The sequence below is a fragment of the Seriola aureovittata genome, chromosome 21 (assembly GCF_021018895.1).
Source record: "Seriola aureovittata isolate HTS-2021-v1 ecotype China chromosome 21, ASM2101889v1, whole genome shotgun sequence".
Classification (NCBI taxonomy): Eukaryota; Metazoa; Chordata; class Actinopteri; order Carangiformes; family Carangidae; genus Seriola; species Seriola aureovittata.
Genome location: NC_079384.1, coordinates 1,687,967 through 1,702,620, shown reverse-complemented (window position 1 = coordinate 1,702,620; position 14,654 = coordinate 1,687,967). Strand labels below are relative to the sequence as shown.

Here is a 14,654-nt window from a genome sequence, read left to right as displayed (position 1 = left end):
CACTGCCATGAATAAATATAACGGGACATATCTAGTAGTGCAGACCTGCCACATGCAGATATTGTACAAATTGATTTTAAAAAGTTTAACCAACTTTGCTTTAAAGACGATTGAATCTATTGTTTCTGTTTTAGAGACAACTGACACTCAGACATCATTTCTAATTAATTCACGTTACATCCTTACTCTTAATCACCTGCACTTCAGCTCTGTTGAAACGTGGTCACGATCTTCCTTCCCCACATCTCAGTCTAAGTGTTTGGTGGCATCAGAAATTGAAATGCCATGTTCTCAACAAGCCCAGCAATCTGAAGTAAAAAGGAGGTAAACACTCCAGAGTTTGAAGAAACACTGCTGTAAGTGCCATAAATTTTCAGAGTGATGAAATGCACAAGTAACTGCTCTCCTGCACTGATGAAAATGGTCCGTGGATAAATACAGTTCCAATTCAGTGATACACTGAAGACAGCGAGTCGTCTCCCCTCTTTCTGAGAGCCGGGCTGACTCAGTGGAGCAGATGAGAGTTGAGCTGGTAGAAAGTGGAGTTAGATTCCACTCAGAGGAAGGTAGCCCTGGAGATTTTAGGGGCGAGAATTTGCTGCACGCATCGTTTGCTTCTTTAATTTAAGGATCCTAACAGGAGGAGTGGTGCTGTATGGCTGAGCGGTTCCATCCCTCATTATAAAATGGCTGCTTGTCTCAGTCCATAGGCTCGGTCCTATTACTTCCACTGTTGCAGACACAGGTTATTATAAAGCTCTGCAACTCATTCACAACAGGGGTGTTGTCGAGGAGTGGCTTCTAGTTTCAGGATGGGAAAAGTTCGACCAAGAGTGCGACATAGGTTCTTTGATTGTGTGTGTGTGTGTGTGTGTGTGTGTGTGTGTGTGTGTGTGTTGTACCATTCTGCCACATAAACCGTCGTCCTACAAATAGCTCATTCCATCATCCTAAATCTCTGTCCTTCCACTTTCTGCTCATCATTTATAAAGGAAATGCTTCCTGCTCTCTCCTCCCGACTTCCACGTGCAGTCAAACCACTGCATTTAGGGCCCGACCATATTCACACGGCGGCCATTTTCACGCTGAGGGCGGGAAGCCTTGAACACTTTAATGTCTCTGAATAAATCCTGTGTGAGAACGGTGAGATGGTCTAAGAACTTGACTTGTTTGCCTTCACCTTCTTTTGACCACATTGATAAATGGGCAAACGAAGTTGGATCGATGTTGAATATAAGACCAGCCGACAACCGAAACACTTTAAGCTAATGCTAGGCTAGCAAACGTGAAGTTTGCAATAGCGCCCCCTTGTGGCAACTGGAAACGTCACGTTTTACACTTGATGTCTTCCCTCTAGCAGGTTGACCACGCCCAACTCGAACTTAATCAGAATGTGTTTAAGGTCTCGATGCTACCTTCGCTGAACGCCATGACTGTGTCGGTGCAACGAATCTGATGTTTCACCCTGAAACAGAAAGTTGTTGTAAGTCAAATGTACATTGTCCAATCTGCTCCGAACTTCACGTGCTTGATGACAGTCCCACACTGAAGACATCCGCATGCTGTTTTAGTCATAGCGCCACCTACTGACAACAGGAAGTAACCCTGAAGTGACCCTACACTTGACATACAGGAACATAACAAATGGCGTCCTGACAGCTGCCCTGAGGTGTGCGGCAGGGCGAGGGCCCCATAATGCTGCTCGCAGCTTTATTTGATCATATATTACCGGGTCGGCTCGCCCATCCCCATGCACGATTCCTCTTGCTTCTCAATCACTTTGCTCTGGGATCCTATCCAAACCCCCGGCCGCAGCCAGAGGGAGATAATGCAACCAGATAATGCATCCAGACAGTCTATTACTCTGATGGCCAGCACAATGATGGCTGTGAGATTTCTGACCAATTTCAGGCTCTTGTAACTCTCCGTTTGTACAGTGGGCTCACTACAACAAAGACAACAACTAGTGCAAGGAGTGAAACAAACGGCAAGTGTAAGTTTCCAAACACAAAGGGACTACCTGTGCTTTGTTTCCCAGCTGCCGGCTTGTTTCATCAGCCTCTGAGTGCAGTGATGAAACTACCAACCCAACAGTCCTGTATCTGTCAGACCATCCAGGTATCAGCATCACTTCTTCTCGCCCACCCACTCAGTTCTGACCTCTTTTTGTCGGGCTGTCTTCATTTTCATTACCTCCCCTCCTCCTTCTCGCTGTCACTCTCGCTCTCCATCACCACTCTGCTCTCTCCCTCCTCCTCCTCCTCCTCCTCCTCTTCCTCTTCCTCCACCCGGCCAGTCGATGTCAGATGTCATTTTAAGACACATTTGAGTTCAGAGAAGAAAGACTCCGACTGCTGCTGCTGGTCACCTGTTGTTGCCAAATAAGAGAGAAATGACAAGGTGTGAACAAGCAGCCGACATCCATGTTGGACAATTCTGCACCTCACAGTTGAATGCCAACGTTTGTTCTGGCCTTTGTAAGTGAAGTTATTCATTCATGCATTCTGTATTTTGTCTCGTGTCTTTTAAATGAGAGTTTTTGATATGTAGCAAAAGGTGATATTCCCAACCTGATTGGCTGATTGTTTCTCCAGTCATCAATGGGCAGGGGATGATTTCAAGGTCTGGGACCAGGCTGAAAAGTTCTGACAACATTTCTAATGTTGTTGTAATTATTTTTTATTATACTTAATTTTAATATTATTCTAATTAATTTTTATTTCTGCCTCATCTGAGTCACCTCAGTTATTGTCATGACAACTTGCAGATCACACTGTGATAAATAGCAGCTTGTGAATAACTGCTAGAGGTAAAATATGACACAAATGTAGGTCGGCCATTAACACCACTACACTGTACAACACACTGTAAAACTGACTAATCATCATTTTAAATGATCTGACGCCAATTACAAAATATGCAATGTTTAATGCAATAATTAAATGTGATGTCATTATTCAACATTTTATAACCAGTTTCTGTGGAAACATTTAGAAGGATATTTATGTTTTACCCGGATCTGTTTGTTTGTTTGTTTGTTTGTCAGCAGGATTATGTCAACAATGGTGAACCGATTTGGGGCGGATGGATGAATATGAAGGAGAGTAGCAGCAGCAGTTTATTTTGTTTGTATTATCCATGAGCGGATCCAGGACGCCTGCGTCTCTCGGGGAACCGTTCAGGAGACACTCTGAGGGTCTTATCAGAGGGTTGGAACAAACGACCTGATCTGGTTAAGGGGCGGATCCAGGACTTTTTTTTTTAAAAATCGCTTTCCTTAACATTACGAGGTTTTTCAACAAAAAGAATCAGACATATTTTTTAGGTGCTGACGTCTATGAGTTCATACATATTGGTGCAAATCCAGATCATAATCCAGATCTGGTGGAAGGAAAGGGCCCAGGTGGAGGTATACGCTCATGTTTCCATCCTGCAGTTGTTAGCTTATCAGTTGCTACCAGCAACCTGAGCTCCGGCCTGAGAAAAAGTCTTTTTCTCACATTTCCTCTAATAGATAGAGACGAGAGCGAGACTGGCCTCTTTAAAATCCGGTTGCTGTTCTCAGGTCGGAGCTGACTCTTGTCACTTGTCTTCACTCTGCTGCTTTTAACCTTCCCGCTCTTGTCATTAGGAATTGAGGGCAGGGCAACATATGGCGACTGGTCAGAGGAGGGAGAAAGCGAATGTATGAACATGTAGCGAGGCATCAGCCCCGACATACAGTAATGCATACAGACGGTACACGGTCACCAGCTCATGGTAAAAGTGTGACTGTACGTCTCAGTGAGTGAAGTCACCTGAAGTCACAAAAAAATCAAGATCTGAAATCACTCACTGTTATTTAGAGCTGCAAGAAAAAGTAAAAATACATGCGCTCCACTATACTGAAATCCTCATACCATTATATACATGGACTGTATTTTTCTGCATTAGCCGTTCCATGTAGCAGCAACACAACACGACCACAACAGATGCAGCAACTTAAGACCCATAACTGAAGGTCTGAATCTGCTGTTTGCAGTGAGGCTTCATAAATCAGTGATGAAACCTGACAGTGGAAAATCCTTTTTATTTCACGTTTTTAAGGAAAAGCTACGACCTGAGCGCCGCTGGTGTCAGAGTTCTGCGGACCGACAGTTTATCACATCACACACAATCACTGCTCGTGAAAAACATTTGTCCATTTACCGTCACGACCAAACTGAAGAGGCACAGAGAAGTTAACTGTGACTGTGATTTCACATTCAAGATCGTTTTTTGCAGTTGATATCAGATGTTTGGAGGTTTGTGATCCTACGTCTCTATGTATTTTATATGGGATCCATATCATTGACTAATCACAGACATCAGCACTGCTATAGTATTATTTACAAGGCGATACTGGGTAAACTTCCAGCTGACCTCTGACCCTCCTCTGCCTCAGCTCGAGCAGCTCTCAGCTACACTCCTCCTGGGTGGTTGTTTTTTAATGAACCGCCAGTTTTCACAGATTCTTATTGTAACACCTTGGACACGGAATAATCTGCAGAAAGATCTAAATTTAGATCAATTTATATCCGTTGGAAATGATCAGATTGCCGTCTTGTTGTATATGTGGGATATATATAGATTTTTTTAACTCAATGGGAGTTCCTGGTTAAATAAAGCAAATAAAAATAATAATAACAATATGAACAGATCAACTTAACCCTTCATCTGACCCTCTTCCTTTCTTTAGTTCCTACTTCTCTTCTTTCCTTTATATTTCTCCACACCAGTGACGGTCAGGGCCGCAGGCGTTATGTTGTACGGTTTTGGCTTCATACACTAATTATGTCACAGTTTAACACAAATGTCTATAAGGATAAAATGACACTTACATTTTATATCCAAAAGGTCAAAGGTCACCTTCACAGTGAGATAATAAAGTTCTGAGAAAACCAACGCTGTAACTCCGGAAGACGGCGATTATTATCATATTTCCTGCAGCTCGTCTGGTTGGTGGAGGGATACAACTGCGAGCCGGTAAATCTAGTTCTGTTGTTACTTTTTCTTTACGTCCTTTTCTTTTCTACTTTGCTTCTCCCGTTTATCATTAAGTTTCTGTCTGTGCAGCAGAACTAAACTTCATTCTTCTTCGTCATACGTACTTTTCCTGCACGTGACTGTCCCGGTGTACAGCTGGTAATTATCTCTGACTAAATGCTGGTGAACTGAGGTCGTTATGGTTCTAAATTGGGACCTTTTGACTTTGGATTGAAACCGGAGTTATCACAACTACTTAAGAGTCAAACGAGGATGATGGTCACATTGCTGGTGTCAGCACTCTGCTCACACGAGTGTTTCAGGCGTTCACGCAGTCCCAACTAATTGATATGTGTTAGAGAGCGGGATATGCTGATGTGCCAAAGTCATTAGCGGAAATGTGAGGAATAATCATTTTGTTTCAGGGCCATAGGCCAAAGTGAGAGAGAGAGAGAGAGAGAGAGAGAGAGAGAGAGAGAGAGAGAGAGCCTCATTCTAATTCTCCAGCCAACTGAGCCACAAAGTGAAGTAAAGCTCACCTGGAGCAGATCCAGGAGCTGCTCTTGCAAGTCAAGCTCTCCTTAGTTTATCAGAGACAGGCATCAATATCCTCCAGGCTGATTTCAATAGGTACACAGATCATTAAGCGAGGTCTCAGGAGTGAGTTCAAATGAATCTACAATCAGTCTGATAAATGCTTGAAAAACACGCTGCTCTCTGCCCATCTGTTTAGCAAAGTTTCTCCCTTCACAAACTGTTTTTGGATCAGGATGAAAATCCACTCTGTTCTCGTCACATGTTTGTTATTTCATGTCATAGAGTCTCTGCAGTGAATGCACAGATGTAAATCCATATTTCTGTTTTCATATGGAAATATTTTTTGGGCTTTGTAAACTTTATTCTCTGCACAGTTTGCAGGTGTTTGCAGATCGTTCAGAGTAAATGTGACTGTATGTACAGTAAGCTACTGTGGATTAGTATAATCAGCTCTTACAGCACATGACTGTGTGATACAACAGGGCTTAATTCACATGGCACTGGTGATTACATTACAGCAATTTTGTGACCCTTTTCCATTTGCACAATTTGTCTCATATGAAAAAGGCTTTAAGCCCTGTGAAAAATTGCCTTTGTGCCTCATCTTTTTATGCTGCCTAAACCAGAGAAAATTGGGTCACAGGAAAAATATGAATGAAACACAGAGCGAGAGCTGATTCGGTTGCCAAGGAGTCCCAGTGACGTGTCGGCGCCGAGAGAAAAAAAAGCGTGCAGGAGGGAAAAGAGGTTTTACATGGAGGTAGAGGAGCATTCAAAAGCGCGATCCAAGCCTCGTAATGTAGACGGTGAGGGGCCAAGCCCTCGTGTCGATGTCAGGGTGACACATCTGGCTCTGATGTCTCCTCTCTGTGTGAAGGGCTGCGATGAAAGCTGTGGTGTAGGAAGCACTCCAGGCTGTTTACTCTGCCTGAGCTCTGCTCTGACCCACACTGCCAAATAATTTGCTGTTTAGCTTCTGTGACATTTTTTATTTATTTTTTTTTTTTAAATCATCTCCGGCTTCAATTAACGCTGAATTAACCCACCAGGGAGGCAAGGGGCAGGAACGAGCCGTGGGCACGCACTGACCCCGCCGTCGTCCCGCTCTCTGTGCATTATGTCGGCATCAGATCCCCTTCCAGTGGCCGTCATACACAGAGCAGACTCTACACAGCAGCTTCATTACATTTTGGCCTGATGCTCACATCACAACCAGTGATGCTAATGCTGCCTGGCTCCAGGTCTGCCTTGTAGTTACATGCTGTGCTTATCATATAAACTGAAATGGTAATAATGAAGCTCTGATATACTGCTGTGTTATTGGCACTTATGGTTTCAGGTGATACAGGCTTCATTCACACTGCTACGTTTTAGTTTCAAAACTCATCTCTTTTTCCACGTTCACTCCTGCCGTCCACGTGACTGTCAAGCCCCTAAAACTGAGACTTGAAAAAACCAAACCAGTCCCTCAAGAGGAAGAGGGGCCCCTGATGGCCCCTCATACCGCCACATTTTGCAACGACAACTATAAACCCCCTTAAAAACACTGCACAGTGCACTGCTGTTGTCCCAAACCCCCCCTACGCGGGGTTCCTCATGATGTGTTCTGTAGCTAGCATCTACCAATTGCCTGCGTGTGAGGCGTTTAGGGAACATCTGTAAATTGTGTCGCCTACAGAAAGTCTACGTGCGAGGCTGCAGCCACTTTTCAGTATTTATAATTCATTCTGCAGGAAACAGAAGGTCACAACTACATTAATGCTCAGATTCCATGTAAGCAGAGGGCCGATAATACCGGCCGCCCACGTCACAGTAACCAGAGCGAGAGTCCACACTGAAAGCTCTCACATTTTTCCGAGAGCTCAAAGTGACACAGAGTAAACCAACACACATGGACACTGCTAAACTGCAGCATTTCATCACTAATCCTCTTCCTACTTTAATTAAATATATAGTTACGGTTGTAGAGTCCGAATACAGCTCACACACACACGGAGGCGGTGGACAGCAGATTGGGGGGGGATGGGGGGGCTGTAGTCCTCTTTGAATGGCCTTGCTATCACTTAGCAGAGATTGTCTGCAGTGGCTTGATAACTGGATGAATCCCTTTAATCTATTTTCATGTACCCCTGATCCTCTCACTGGTGTTTCCAGTTTGCTGCCAACCACACACACACACACACACACACACACACACACACACACACACACACACACACACACACACACACACACACACACACACACACACACACACACACACACACCCTGTTTCAGCGGTAAGTGACAGGGCTGGGTGTAATTCTGGGAGTGTAGTGTTGGTGTCCAGGGGTGAAGTCTCGGAGAAAGTGAAGTGATAAATTTCCTTTACTACACGTCGTCCTCGATCCAGTATTTTAACCCTTGTGTGATGTTCATATTTTTGTTACTCAGCCAGTGTTGGCGGGTCTGGTGGACCCGCTGCATTTGTTGGGGTTTAATTCAACACAATCAAACAATTTTCTATTAAAATACTTAACAGATGTTTACTTCATCTCAATTACAAGCAATATACAGTAAACAGCATTTACTTTTATGGTTAATATTTGCCCTTTACCTTTCTTAGATCACACTTACAAATTAAAGTGCTACTCGATTTTGTTTGTTTTTTAATAAAATGTAATAAAAAAAGAAAATCAATAACAATCAAGATATGATTGGAAAAAATTCAACAAATTTACAAATGAAGCAAGGTTTTTTGTAACTATTGATTTTCATTAATTTGAACACCATTTGAAATTTAACCTCCTAGGACCTGGCGTCCACATATGTGGACCTCACATTTTGGGTTCTCTAGACCACAATACTAACTTTTTCTCAACAAAGGCCTGGTGACCACATATGAGGATATTATACTGCCACTCAGTAATCGAAATTTAAAACTAATGTCCTCATATGTGGACATCATTTTTCTCAGGTCCCAATCAGCCTATATAGCAAAGTATAGAGCTCGGGTCTTAGGAGGTTAACAAATTCAGGTCAGTTTACACAACACAAGCTGAACACATATCGTAACCATGTCAGTTTAGACAACACATCAGCCCCATTGAACACATTGCCTTTTCATACCAGCCTATACAACACACGAGGGTCCATCAGGTTTCCCTGTGTAGACTTGTAAGTTCCAAGCATATGAGGAAGTGGCATCACAGGCAGCCCAGATCTTTATACCATATTTTGCAGGTGTAGATGGTATATACTGCCTAAAGGGGCAGTGGCCCCTAAATGGCATCATTGTTTTGGAGCTAGCTGATGCTCAATCTCATACGCTTCTTCTAAGTCACTGTCAGACTCTGAATTTTCAGTAATGTGATCCTCACATTCTGAAACCTCTTCCTCCAGGCCTACATCATCATCAAAAGCTTCACTCTCTTCAAAAACCAATTGCAAGGCCCTCTGAACAGAGAATCTTTTGGCCATCTTGATCAGTTGTGATAAGGAACCACACTGGCAAAGCTATATTTATAGTGTCCCGCCCCCAATTTGCAGCTGGGATAGACTATGAGAAAATAAAGATTGGTTCCCGCAATACAGAGGGTAAGATGTACGGGAATGTGAGAGCAGACAGGTGTTGGTACTTGAATTTTGCAACAATGTTGCAACCTTGTGTGGGAATGGCAGTGGCAGAAACACAAAACTCACATTCACACACTCTCACTCACTCTCACACACACACACACACACACACACACACACACACACACACACACACACACACACACAGACACACACACACTAACAGCTGGCCCAGACTGGTGGAGGACAGAGTGAAGGTACAACAATTTCCATACTTTTATTAGCCCCGGGTCCAGTGGACCCGAACATCTTGTATGTAATAGAAATGTGTAGGGGGGGTGTACAATGTGTGGTCATTGAAAATGTGTTCTGATAAATATTCTTCACAGAAAATGAGCCAAGGCCAATGAGTCTGGGTTTGAAAAAATACTTAATCATATAATTTTTCTTTTGATAAAAAATGAAAACGGGTCCCACAGACCCGAACACCACACAAGGGTTAAGATAAAGACCAGAGTGTCACTTTAACTTGAAAAGTGTTGCCTCACAACGTCTGTAAATCTCACTGATTAACACTGATCTAATCTGTTTCACACAAAGTGAAATATAAAAATATTTTATGCTTTTAGAGAAGTTAAATTCTTTGCTAAACAAATGTATTAAGTATTTAAATGCTGGACAGAGCCAGGTTAGCCAGAATTACTATAAGTTATTGTTGCTTGCTGGATTTACTTCTTCTATCTACTTGATTTCATCACATTTAATCCTCAGAGCTTGGAAATTCATCGAGCAGTTGTTGAGATATTTAAACCGGCAGACCGACGTTACCATCATTGCAGCCGAAGACAAAACCTGCTGCATCTCCTCCTCGATGCCTCCAGCGAACATCATGTGAGGATGAGCGGCGTGTCGACACTGAGGAGAAACAAGAGGCTCCGCTCAGCCTGCTGCTGAGGGGCCATTCAAACGCATCACACGGACAACGTGAGATTAGACAGCAGACCGGTGTTTTCCCAAGTCTCAAAAAACATTTCTCACACATCCTCCTGTCCCAGCTGAGGAATGACTTGGCTGCAACAGTGAGACAGTGATAAATAGAAGTGTTCAGGTGACTCAGAGGGAAGCCTCGAACAGCTTAGAGCAGGGTGGAAGTGCAGCGCAGCCACTTTAAAGAGCCTTTTTTTTTTTTTGTTGGTCTGAGTTTGTAGTGTGTCTCAAGGGCCTTTGTGGTCATTTCTGAGTCACTCCAACCTGGAACAAAGCTTACAGATAAGTGCCTCAGTTAAAGTACTGGTCTCCAAGAAATATACTTTTGTTCTTAGACAGTGGCAAATGGTGTCTTGTGAAGTGGGATAAGGAAAAGCTTGGCCGGTATTTGCACTTCCTGTGTGAACGAGTGGCAGAAGCAGCAAGCAGAGCGAGCGCTTCAGGCCGCGTTGAAGCTGATGAAGTTGGTTTTCTTTGGTCTTTAACCACAGGAGAAACTATTGTTTCTCTGAATTTGGTTTGTGTAGATCACTGCCAATTCCGAGAGAAGCAGAGCCGAACAATATGAACTCAGAGGGAAGTGTTAGCTCATTGGAAAGAGTTCTGCTAACCTGTGATCGCTCATGGGTTGAGAGTTTGTGATAGAAAAAAGCAAAACAAATCTAATTCCAGTCCTTGGTATTTTAGCAGACCGAGAAGATGGACTCCTCTGGGCTCTTTGCCCAGAAGACATTCAATGTTGTTCAAACTGTTCTCACCCGGCCGAGGCTGAACCAAACTAAAAGAATGAACCCTCAAAGCTGAGGCTGAGTAAACTGCTCCAAACACATGTGGAGTTAACTCTGACCATTTAGGTAAGGTAAGGTAAGGTACGGCCAGGTAACATACGACAAGGTATGGTAACATATGATAAGGTAAGGTAAAGGAAGGTAAGGTAAGGTACATTAAGGTAAGGTAAGGTAAGGTAAAGTATGGTAGGGAAGGTGAACATTTGTAGAAAATATAGTGCCCATACATTTGGAAGATGTTGAGATATTTCCCAGGATAACTGCTGGTGGCGCTAGAGGTTGAAGGGATGGTTCAGGTGTTTAGACGTGGGGTTGTGTGAGGTACTTGTACATAGTCAGTGTATTTCCTGCAGTAGATTCAGACTGGTGTGCTCCCAGTTCAAAGAAGTAGACACAAGTATTTGATCTCAATGTTCTGCAGGTAACACACCGACTATATATAAGCACCTCACACATCAAATAACCTGAACTATCGCTTTAAGTAAGAGGATCATCAAAGTCTGTGCAAAACCTCATGGGAATCCATCTGACAGTTGTTAAGAGATTTCAGCCTGGACCAACGTGGGGACACTGGAGCAGGAGAGGCTGAGAAATCCTGACTGTTTGTCCCCAGGACGAGTAAAAACCTGGATCCTTTTCCATAATGCATCTGCTTTCATAGATCACCCGGCCTGGTAAATGCCCACATCTTTCAAACCGTAAACCGCCGGCTTTTTGTTGTAAATCTGAAGTCACTAGTTCAGAAAGTCATCCATCCGCACCTCGTACAGATCAAACAGCTGGACCGCGACCGTTTGAAAAGAGTTGTAAAAGGAGTTGCACCAGATTCTTCCACACAGACTCTGTGGTTTTGTCTGGAGGCAAATACAGAAACCGCAGTATTGTCAGAGAGTAGATATGTGGTTTTAGTTTGAATTTAAAACCTAAACTACTAATAAATCCATCTGTTCCCGAGACCGATCTTATAATCAATCTGCGTGAGTGACGTATAAAAGGGACTTAACCCTGATCGATCCGCATCCTCAGCTGCAGTAAAACTAGTATCTAACTGTCATCATTCATAACATGAATCATGATTATCTGCAGCGTTAGATATGCAGTCTAGTAAAACTGATGGTTATTTCTGTGCCACCATGAATATATACACTAGAAGCATTAGTCTCCATGAGATCTTACATTTTTCATTGGATTTACTTTCGGTCAAAGATCCAGTTTCCATTTCAAAATCTGGCAAAATAAAAACCAAACTCTGAGCATGGATAAACACCTGGAGAGGAAAGAAAGAACATATGTTTTCTGATAATCTGAGCGATTGGAGGCTTTTAAGTAAACTAAAGCTGGTGGCTGAAATATCTGTGACAAAGACGCTCGGTGAAGTGATCAGACGAGCAGACGGACTGTCAGTTTGGATAAAGCCATGAAGTGCGTGGCGTGCATTACTCGCAGCCTCCCTCCGGGCAACTGCTAGCTCACTGAATGACCTGTCCCATATTTCACCACTTACCAGGTGGCCTCACCAAGATAGGGAGAAACAGCTCTGCACACTGCTGACACTGTGTAGGCTGCAAACCATTTGATTTCTGTGCAACACATTTGATCATTCGGTGTTGGTTTGTGTGGATCTGATAAGCCGCCAACACACTCCGGTGAAGTGGTGTTCCAATATCTATTTACTGACAGCGATGCCACCCTCTACGCTGCGCAGTCAGGGAGGCTGACTGGCTGCCATAGTAACTAACACCGACTTGCATCCTTTTCGAGCCTGACCTCCCACCTATTTCCCCCCACTGAGTATCTGTATGCCGTGGGGGATGGGGCTGGGCACGGAGGGGGGTTGGTGGTGTATGTATGCTTACTTCTGTGTATGCATGTGGGTTATGTGCGCCGCAGCGGGGGCACTGCGGGGTATTCACTGTACAAAACACGCTAATGGATCCCAACAAAAACCCCCTTTCAGAGCCGGCCGCCGAACAATGAGGTCTGAGGATGGAAAAGCACTTGGTGGCCTTTTTGCTGCACAAAAAATGGGCCACAAACTTTAGATTCCCAAACATCACGCTGGCACACACGCGGTATAAATATATAAAGGGCACTCAAAATGCAGAAAACTGCTGAATTATTAATCCGACCTACGCTGGACAGGAGGAAGGCAGCTTCAGAGAGCCAAACCCAATAAATAAAATGTTAGTTACAGTTGTCTGTATCATGCAGATGTGCTCCTGACCGTGTGATGTGACGTTTACTGTATGTCCCACTGATTGTTCACCACTTGGTGTATGAGCTCCTAATGGCCTCCTGTGACTGTACTGTATATGAGGATGTGACGAACTCCCACATGTTCTGGCTCAGAGATAATGTCTCATCACAGAGAGGTTGTCTCTTGAAGCTCTTGTACACAATGCGGGATAACATATGGTGAAATGGAGCGATGAAAGAACCAAAATGACAGATTTTCTGCTTTGATTTCTGTTTAAAGGAGCTCCTGAGGTGGTGGGCGTGCGCGCTTCTTTGATTTGTTCTTGCATTTCACTCCGTTCCTTTACAGAATCCGCGGCCCGAACAGGCAAAAACACTCATCTTCATTTGCATGGGACTCATCGCATATTTATTTATTTTTATATTGGGATCAGTGACGGCTGATGAATAATTTAGTCAGCTTTGCTACCTCGTCTCCAGGGTCACGCTGAAGGTCCACTTCCCCAAAAACTCCCCATTATCTCCAGCTGACTGCATTAGCGCTGCCACACTGAGCTCCACGCTGAGAGCCTCCTGACCTTGCTGATGAAGGAGTTCTGGGGAAGAGGAGGTGACATCATCAGACGAGGACAGACTCCGGGCTTTTCTTCAGGGCAGCGCTTTGAGGCTGTGCTGAAAACTGAAAACTCAAACACAACTTTGAAGAGTATTCCTGTTTCTGAAAAAGGTGAAATATGAATCTTCTGCCTCCCTCCTTCATTTTGATTTGTCTGATCCCCGTTCTTCATGTTTATGAGGACAGCAGTTTCTCTTGTGATGGAGATTAATTATCCCCATCCATTAAAGTCAAACTAAAATTAACATTCATTTAGTGTTAATTTTGACTTTGTTGTCAAAATTGTCATTACCAAAAAGAGGAAATTGAAATATGACTCACGGTTCTGGCAGGATATCGGCCCGTACATCAGTGTTCTCCGGGGGTCTTGAATCTTTGGTATCGACCGGCCTCCGAAGGCTGCGTAGATTGTGAAGGCCGAACCGAGACGGTGTGGTCTTCAGGTGCGCCATAGTCTCTGTTTGAAAGGTGATTCATCACTGGCCCGCAATGAATCCTGGGATAGGTTTGGCTGCGAAGGATTCATCTGTCGGACCCTTCCATCATCCCAATGCAAAGACTATAAGCCGAGCGTGATCGCGTGGGTGGAGCCAGGAAGAGAAACCTGAATCCACAAACAGTCTTCAGTCAAATGAACAGGAACATCTGTGTCTCCGATGCACAGACGTCGCGTCGTGAAGAGACAGACGTGGACTGTGTAGTGCAACACTGAAGTTGACAGAGCGTCTCCAGGTCTCAGCTGACACTGTCATTGGAGACGCCCACTCAGACACTCGAGGCTCCGACACAGTTTCCACAAATATGTCCAAAAATAGTTTTGTCCTCTGTAGAAAAACAGAAAAACACACGACAGTAACAGCAGCATCACAAAATAGAGGAAGGAGAATTTAAAGTTGAGATCAACTTCTAAGTTTGTCCCGGAAAATGTGGAAATACACAGAAATCCTTGAAGCTGTTTCTTCTGATAACAC

At 43.8% G+C, this 14,654-nt stretch overlaps 1 long non-coding RNA gene across 1 annotated transcript in view; it reads right to left on the bottom strand.

Moving 5' to 3' along the window:
- The window catches only part of LOC130161984 (uncharacterized), a 50,645-nt gene that overhangs the window by 30,163 nt on the left and 5,828 nt on the right, over window positions 1-14,654 (bottom strand). The window contains exon 2 of the long non-coding RNA XR_008826208.1: window positions 14,005-14,507. This is a non-coding gene — a long non-coding RNA (uncharacterized LOC130161984). The remainder of the gene's footprint in view (window positions 1-14,004; window positions 14,508-14,654) is intronic.